Here is a 7,500-nt window from a genome sequence, read left to right as displayed (position 1 = left end):
CCCTCCATGAGCGTACATTGGGTCGCCTGTGGTACGAAGGGACTGAGTTGGGTGGTATTAAACTGCAGCGTTCCAGGCAATTTTTTCAAGTCGGGGGTCATTAAGACCATTTAAGGGGTCACCCAGAAGTCGTACCAGCAGAGGCCCTTTGGTTTTAAACCAATCATCTTAATCTTTGACAGAACTTTTTTGTGAACCATTTTCAGTTACAAAGCTGGTCGTGAACGTCAACGTTTTAGTTCATAAACTCAGTCCCAGTTTCATTTCCAAAAATAACCACCTTTAGCTGTGACATTTGTAAGATCTATTTAAAATTGGAGGGACAACAACTTGAGCACTATGAGACATCATTGAACAGGAGTGCTTCGCCTTCATTTGCTCGTTTGTTTTTTCATGAACGTCAATGTTTTAGTTTCATAAACTCAGTTCCAGTTTCATTTGCAAAATTAACCTACTTTCAGCTGTGACATTTGTAAAACATTTTAAATTGGAGGGAGAACAACTTGAGGACAATACGATTTCACTGAAGAGGAATGTTTCGCTTTCATCTGTTCCTTTGTTTCTCCAGCTGAAAACAAGTGTACAAATATTGAAAAATTCACTAATGAATCCGAACCGAACTAGTTTTAAATAACGTGTGTTTAAATAAGCACACGTTTCAGTGATAAATATCTAATGCTTCTGGCGTTACGATTGGCTAATTTAGAATGCAAGCAGTTTGCTGAAATGTGTTGTTGATATGCTAATCTTAATAAGAAGTGAGTAGGAGTTGTTCTTTGATCATTATCATAAAATATATTTTACCAAAATTCGGAAAGAATCACGCTAGATCGAGGACTTTGGATTGCTTATTTATTATATTTGAAAAGAAAAGTTTCCATTTTTCTTTGGCCATTGAATGAAAGTACGCGAATTGCACCAACAAGAAATTCTAAAACCGCCAGTACAGTTGGGCACAGATAAGGTTTTCGCCGACCTCTTAATGGTACTGAACGCCTTCATGCGAGCAGTGAGACTCAAGTGTTGATACAGGTACTCCGAGGGAACTTTTTTTTTTAATTCTACAAAAGTCAAACATTGCTTCTTTCAGGCAATGCTATGCGACGCAAATATTTTTTCACTGCTTGAAATTCTACTGGTTAGAGATAATTTAAGAACTAACAGCATGACATATGGGAAAGAATTCCTGAAACGTATTGTTATGGTTTGTCGAAACCCTTTGGTATATTCCTCCCCTTATCGTTTTTTTTTTCTGTCAATTTTTCCTTTTTTGTGGTTGCTGGTTGTGCAACTGATTCATGCAGCACACAGGTATCAATTGAAGCAAACATTTCTGAAGATGTTCTATTGTTATGAGGGGAAACGGGAGGGGGAGATTTCGTCTTTGTTATTTTTACCAACCAGTGTCCCTCGAAATATTCTAATGTATTTGTATTTCAAGTTGGTGGTATCGTAACGTTCAAATGACAGAGCTGCCTTCTTAAAGCCGCCATCTTGAATTCCATAATCTCTTGGAAACCGCAGAAAACCTTTGAGCTGAATTTAAGCACTGAACCGTGTAAAGATTTTCGTGTCGTATTTTTTCGTAAGTCCAATTAGCCCTCTTTCGGATTTCTGGATTTTCTCGAAGGCCGTGCAGAAAAGAACGGGACAGTTAAAAAGAACGTTTCTTGTGGTGTTACACCACATCGCCCGACTGTAGAAATTTCCTTGCTAAGTTTATTAGAAATATTACGACCGCTGTTGAACCATTCAAAAGGCTTCGCCGGAGCTTTGCTGGAAAACGACTACTTTGTTTTACATTAAGGAGGCTCGAAATAGTTTCTCTTGTTTTCAACAAATAAACATATTCTGTCCTTAGACACAGTTAGGGTAATCATATCAAGACGAAATTTGGCCAGGTTATTAAGTACCCAACATAAATTTCTCACGTTACATTTTCCTCCAAAATAACATCGCCATGGAAACGATATAATGCATTTCTTTGAGCCTTAAAATCAAGAAATTTTTTTTTTTGAAAATACGGGACGGTGAAATCTTCCCATTCAGCATTACCAGATAATGTTAGAAATAATCTGTAAAATATTTAAAATTCAACAAAATCTGTTGGCCAGTTTTTCAGAAAAACCTTTTTTTTTTTAATGTCTCAATTTTTTTTTTTTTTTTTTTTCACCCACATTTTTTTTTTAATTTGAAAGACAAACGATTCAAATTAATCTAAGCTAACATGGAAAAAATTAAAAAAAATTCGCCGTCCGGAAGCAGAGATATAAAGGAGTAAAGTTGCAAAATCAGGAAAAAATTAAGGGGTTACAAGATCAGCACTTACGCATGCGTAGCCCGCTCTTTCGAGTGCAAGCGCGAGTGGAGCTACAGGCCAACACAAACGGATTTAAGTGACCATCAAACCGTATGTGTACAATTTTCGTAGTTTTCGTGAATAGGAGATGTCTATATTCCATATATATATATATATACAGGAAATAGAAGAAAGGTGAGCGAATTTAGCGGTATTTGTTTATTTCTGGTGACCCATTTTGAATTGTGTTTGTGGCTTACGCGCGCGCGCTCAGCTGAAAACCCTTTCGAGCCTCCAAAGATATGACGACTTTACTGTTTCTTATAATCACAACTGAACTGTCTTGAGTTTTAAAAGGGGTCACCTAGCTTTATCATGGATAGTAATTCGATTCAATTTTTCCTCTTTTATTTCTAGTCTTCAAAGGTGAAAATAAAAAACATTAGACATGAGTCCAATTACAGCTCGTTTTCTCGGATTTATTCAATGTTAGTGAAAGAGAATCCCAAAAAAAATTTGAACAAGCAAAACTATGAATTTCTAAAGTGTAATTCTAAATTAGGTCGCATCCTGGTTCTGCTTGCACTTGTCAATTCTGGCTAATTTTTGCTCGGCTTTATGAAAAAAAAGATTACTTTACTTACTTTGCTTTATGGAAAAACTATTGCTCAGCTGTCGCTAATTTGCTCTGTTATTTGCTCAATGTCAGCCGTCGCGAATAGTAATAGTAATAGTAATAGTAATAGTGAATAGTAATTCGATTCAATTTTGCCTCTTTTATTTCTAGTCTTCAAAGGTGAAAATAAAAAACATTAGACATGAGTCCAATTATAGCTCGTTTTCTCGGATTTATTCAATGTTAGTGAAAGAGACAATCCCAAAAAAAATTTGAACAAGCAAAACTATGAATTTCTAAAATATAATTCTAAATTAGGTCGCATCCTGGTTCCGCTTGCACTTGTCAATTCTGGCTAATTTCTGCTCGGCTTTATGAAAAAAAGATTACTTTACTTACTTTGCTTTATGGAAAAACTATTGCTCAGCTGTCGCTTATTTGCTCTGTTATTTGCTCAATATCAGCTGTCGCGAATGCCCCCGTTTGTAGTGACAGTAATCCACGACAAATCTCACTGTATATTTGAATCACTTTTAATCACGAAGAAAATCTCACGTCACAGTTCGCAGCACCGAGTTGAGTCCCGAATCAATAGAGATATATATAAAAGAGAAAACTTAAGCTCTACGGTTACAATAGCAAAAACGCGATACCCTGTAATTCTAGAAGCGACTTGTCAATCAATCCTGACTTAATAAAGACAACGCTATTTCCGACACTCTCCCTCCATATAGCTTCGGAGGAGGTATATGTTATTGAATCACTAAAACTGAATTATGTTGAAAACATTAACGAAAATTGTGAAAGGAATGTTCTCGTCCATAATGTCCTTAGGCTAATAAAGAATCATCAAACTTGTTCATGCAGGGCGATAGCCCTGATGTTCTCTGCTGCAACGGCTGCTGCTTGACGACGAGGTCGGAAATCTTCAGCCAATGGGTTGAGTTCAGGAGGCTCTGACCTATCACAACTCAGCTCCATAGGATAGAGATGTTGGATTGGTCTCTCCAGTTTCCCGGTTGCTGTGTGAACTTGTACTGCACGAACCACCCCATCACGACCCGGGTAGATTTGCTGTACGACGCCCATCGGCCACTTGTTTCGATTCTTATCTTCCGCTTTGATAAGGACGATATCTCCTACTGCTACCTCGAAGTTCTTGCGCTTGTGGTTTAGATTATGTCTCTCACGGAGAGCCGTCAAAGACCTTAGGTATTTCCCACGTCTCCTCAAGTCCACATTTTCTTCTCTCCAAGGTTCTTGCTCTGGTAACGAGTTTGAACGCTGAAACAGGAACGCTGATGGGGTAAGGATTGGCAGCTGAACGTCATCATCGACATAGCTCAGTGGTCGGCGATTAATTTGGACTTCCACATCAAGTAGGACATCACTGAGCTCATCCCAAGTCAACGTTGTCACTCCGATGGTCTTGTTGAAGGAGCGTTCGACAACACCGATAAGTAGCTCAAATTGCCCTCCCCACCATGGTGCTCTGGGAAGGCAATTTGCTCTGCCACTGGATCTCTTGTCGCTCGAGGAACCCTTGCATTTCTTCATCTCGTTGAACTCCTTTAAGCCACTTCGCTGCTTTGACGAACGTTCCTCCATTAGCCGAGTACAGTATCTTCGGTCGGCCCCTTCTTGCGATGAACCGTTTCAGGCGTGGAAGGAACGTCCCCGTTTCTAGGCTTGGTAACAGCTCAAGATGGACACCTCGCGTTAAACGGCAGGCAAACAGGGCGATGTAGGCCTTTCCTTCTCGGTTACTCCCTTTACGATAGCGAATGAGGCCTACGAAATCCACGCCTGCAACTTCGAATGCCGTGGTTCCTTCTGTCCTATTAGTCGGCAAGGGACCTGGTGAGGGTGCTGCAATTGCTGTCGCCTGAAACCGCTTAGATCACCAGCAATTCTTAGTCACTTTCTTCACAAGACGCCTTAATCTTGGGACCCAGAACTTTTCCCTGATTGCCACCATTGTTAGCGCTACTCCCCCGTGCAGGGTCTCGCAGTGCACCCGTCTCACTAACTTTCTGGTAAACGTGGCGCCTTCTGGCAGATATATTGGGTACTTTCTTTGGATACGCCCGCGGCACTCCAGAAGTCCGTCCTTGTTCGGTTGAAGATTTAAGCTGCTCTTGATCTGAGGATAGTTCGGCATCGTCGTGGCTTGCCGTTGTGTTCGTCTGATCCATCCCCACTTCACGTTCTCTAATTCATCAGCTGTCAATGGCCCTGTTAGTTTCTTGGGTGTCTTGCAGTTGGTTATGAACCTTGTAATCCATGCAACAACTCTCAGGGCATATTTTAGTTCGTGCTTCTCTAACACTTCTTCCACCCTGTCGTTTGAATTTTTGGGCTGTGCCAATGATAGTACTTCTCGTATAGTTTTGACTTCGACCTCTGTCGCTGGGCAAGCTGAAGTCACTGGATTAGGTGGCCATTCCTCCCGATTAGCAAGCCATTCAGGCCTGTTCCACCAGAGTGTAGATCCATTCACTGATCCCCCGCGGCTGGCTAAGTCGGCTGGATTCTCTTCGGAGCTGACATGTCGCCACACCATATCTGACTGTGCTCTAATCTTCGTCACCCTGTTCTGGACAAACTGCTTAAACTCTCCGCTCTCTCGTATCCAACGCAGGGCAACGGTGCTGTCCAACCAGCCGTACACGTTGGAAATTGGTAGACCCGCCAAAGTGTTTCTCACGTTGTTGAGTAAGCTGGTTGCCATATGGCCAGCAACCAGTTCTAAACGGGGTATGGAGAGTCCTCCCATTGCAGGACGCGCTTTAGCAGCTACCAAGCGTTGAGTTGTTCCCGACTGCTGTCTCACTACTGCGTAAACCGCGGCTCCCACTCCTAGTTTGCTTCCGTCACCAAAGCTGTGTAGTTCGACATCTTGTAACGGTTCCTGAAAGCTTGTAATTGACCTTGGCACTGCCACTTCCGTAGGTAGCGACTGCTCCCATTTCTGCCACCTCCGGAGTAGTGGCCCCGCGAACTTGGCGTCCCATGCTTGTTTCTCGTCACAAACATCTCTAAAGATCACTTTGCCTTCGAGCGTCACGGGCGATACCAGGCCCAAGGGATCATACACTTTAGCGAGCTTGCTTAAAATTCCTCTTTTCGTCGGTTGAACTTCTTCAGTCGGGAACTTGACTTTCAGTTCATCTTTTTCTTTGTCCCACCCAAGACCTAAAAGGCTGGTTTTAGATTTCACTGACTGCTGGAGCTGCTGCTTGGCAAACGACAGGTCTGTGTCTTTGTTCTCGATCTCTCCCTCCATGATCGGGACGTTGGAATGCCACTTGTGTAAGGTGAAACCTGCGTCATCGAAGATTTCAATGGCCTGCTCCTTGCGGTACTGCACCTCCTGTACTGTCACTCCTCCTGATAGCAAGTCATCCACGTAAAGGTTCTTGCGGAGCTCCGCCACCAACTTCGGCATTTTCGATTCCCATGTTCCAAGATGGCACTCTAGCACTCCACCAAGCAGGAAAGGCGAACACGTCAGGCCAAACAGCGCTCTGGTGAACCTCAGTGTTTCAAGCACAGAGTGTTCATTTTGCTTCCAATGAAATCTAAGCGCATCCCTGTCCAGTTCTTTGATCCGCACCTGCAAAAACGCTTTCTTTAAATCTCCAGTCACTGCTACTGGGTAACAGCGCTGGCGAACGAGTACATCCCAGAGTTTGTTCTGTAATGGAAGGCCAGCGTTGAGACAGTCATTCAAGGATGGCGCTGATGGGTGTGCTCTAGCAGACGCGTCATAGACAATCCGCATTTTAGTGCTTTCTGCGTTTTCCCGTACCACCGGTTTGTGAGGAATATAAAACTCAACTCCCTGGGCGGGTTGATCAGCGCTCTCGATTATCCCCTGCTCCCTTTGTTCTCTGATCATGCTATCATATTCCGCTGTTTGCTCCGCTCGTTGTAACTTGTGGGTTAGAGCGCGTAACCTTTGTAGACTCCCGTTCTCTTTAGACGGCAGAGCTGACCGATCTCCCTTCCACGGTAATCCAGTCTCATACCAACCTTGCTCGCTCCTCACTAACTGCTCCTTAAATTCACTGTACACTGCTTGTTGGTCGTAGGGAGGACTGTCCGCTAGTCCTAACACGTCAAGCCTGCAAAGTTCTTCATACTCCAACTGACTGGTTTGTGTAAGCATCATCGCATTCCGGTCAAACTCCTGTCCAGGAGACATCACGAACCAACCCAGTTTGGTCAGCTCTGCAACAGGCTCGCCATCCTCTCCAATATGTGGTGGGGTTCCTGTTTTAACTCTTGCATATTCTCCGGCCCCGAGAATTATGTGCACCGGAAGTCGAGGTTTGGTGTCACGGTCACACAATTTGACTCCCTTTAAGTGTGGATATTTCGCAATCACTGAATCATAGTTGGGGTTGCCTAATGTCAAAAGTTCTCCTTTGTTCACTTTAACCAAGTTCACATCCATTTTGAAATCTCCGTAAACTGATTCAACGCAAGACTTGCACGTTTCAAGGCGACTCACTGATGTTCCCAGCAGCATGTCAATTTTGGCATCGATAGGTTTTATCTTCAGAAGATCGATCAATTTCGC

The 7,500-nt window shown here is 43.0% G+C and overlaps 1 long non-coding RNA gene across 1 annotated transcript in view; it reads left to right on the top strand.

The window, feature by feature from the left end:
* The first annotated feature begins 1,672 nt into the window (after positions 1 to 1,672).
* LOC137985339 (uncharacterized) overlaps positions 1,673 to 7,500 on the top strand; it is a 21,206-nt gene continuing 15,378 nt past the window's right edge. Inside the window, exon 1 of the long non-coding RNA XR_011119285.1 lies at positions 1,673 to 2,494. This is a non-coding gene — a long non-coding RNA (uncharacterized lncRNA). The remainder of the gene's footprint in view (positions 2,495 to 7,500) is intronic.

The sequence above is a fragment of the Montipora foliosa genome, chromosome 14, assembly GCF_036669935.1.
Source record: "Montipora foliosa isolate CH-2021 chromosome 14, ASM3666993v2, whole genome shotgun sequence".
NCBI classification, from domain to species: domain Eukaryota; kingdom Metazoa; phylum Cnidaria; class Anthozoa; order Scleractinia; family Acroporidae; genus Montipora; species Montipora foliosa.
The sequence above is the reverse complement of the archived record's forward strand: the minus strand, read 5'-3'. Positions and strand labels throughout refer to the sequence as shown.